We start from the raw sequence: 1,096 nt of genomic DNA, 5'->3' as shown, positions 1-1,096 counted from the left end.
GGACCTAGGTAGATCATCTAGTCCGACCCCCTGCCTTGGCAGGAAAGAGCACCGGGGTCAGATGACCCCGGCAAGGTGCTCATCTAACTTCCTTTCTAATACTTCCTGCTGCTTTCTACCAAGGCAAGGTTCCTTTTCTGGGACCTCTAGACCTCTATCATGAGTACAACATCACAAAATCAAATACCTTTTCTGCACACTGCATGGCTGCTGCTTGTTTTGGGGGGCTTGGGGAGTAGGTTGAATTTCAGCTCTGGTCTAGTTCAAAGGTAGCATTGTATTTGAAGGAGAAGCAGATCACACAGGACAGAACCAGAATGCAGTGTGTGACCTAGAGATATTGAAACTGTGTGGATTGGAAGTTATAAAAGGTCTGTTTTGAATATATGTAAAGCCACTCCCCAGGATTGGAAATAGCTCAGATGTGGGCAGGGGGTATGTAATCAAACAAAGCATATCTGTCACATACGTTAGGATTCTTTTTTTTAATTACTTATTCATGAATCAACCACCGTAGTTCCTGAAGGGTTCAAGACAGTGAGATGAGCAATGTCTGTCCGCCCATTTTTGTCCAAAGTAAGAGTAAGGATCTTGGACTTCAGAAAAGCAGGCTTCAACTCACTCAGGGAACTGATAGGTAGGATCCACTGGGAGGCCAGCCTTAAGGGGGATAGGAATCCAGGAGAGCTGGTTGGAGAGCTGGAAACCTTACTGAGGGCGCAGGAATGAACCATCCCAATGCTCAGGAAGACTAGCTAGTATGGCAGAAGACCAGCTTGGCTTAGCAGGGAACTCTTCAGTGAGCCAAAATACGAAAAGGAAGATCAGAAATGGAAATGTGGACAGACAACTAGGGAGGAGTAGAAGAGTATTGCTGTGCCAACAGTGTACCCTTATTGAGAAGAAGGCTAATGGCATACTAGGCTGTATTAGTAGGAGCATGGCCAGCAGATTGAGGGAAGTGATTATTCCCCTCTATTTGGCATTGGTGAGGCCACATCTGGAGTAGTATGTCCAGTTTTGGGCCCCCCACTACAGAAAGGATGTAGACAAGTTGGAGAGTGTCCAGCGGAGGGCAATGAAAACAGTTCAGGGG

General features: G+C 46.5%; 1 protein-coding gene across 2 annotated transcripts in view; it reads left to right on the top strand.

The window, feature by feature from the left end:
* Positions 1-1,096, top strand: part of TMCO4 (transmembrane and coiled-coil domains 4) — a 67,658-nt gene that overhangs the window by 21,100 nt on the left and 45,462 nt on the right. The gene's annotated exons all lie outside the window — the stretch shown is intronic.

Source organism: Crocodylus porosus, unplaced genomic scaffold, assembly GCF_001723895.1.
Source record: "Crocodylus porosus isolate Cpor-Errol unplaced genomic scaffold, CroPor_comp1, whole genome shotgun sequence".
Taxonomy (NCBI): Eukaryota; Metazoa; Chordata; order Crocodylia; family Crocodylidae; genus Crocodylus; species Crocodylus porosus.
This window is presented reverse-complemented; position numbering and strand designations above follow the sequence as displayed.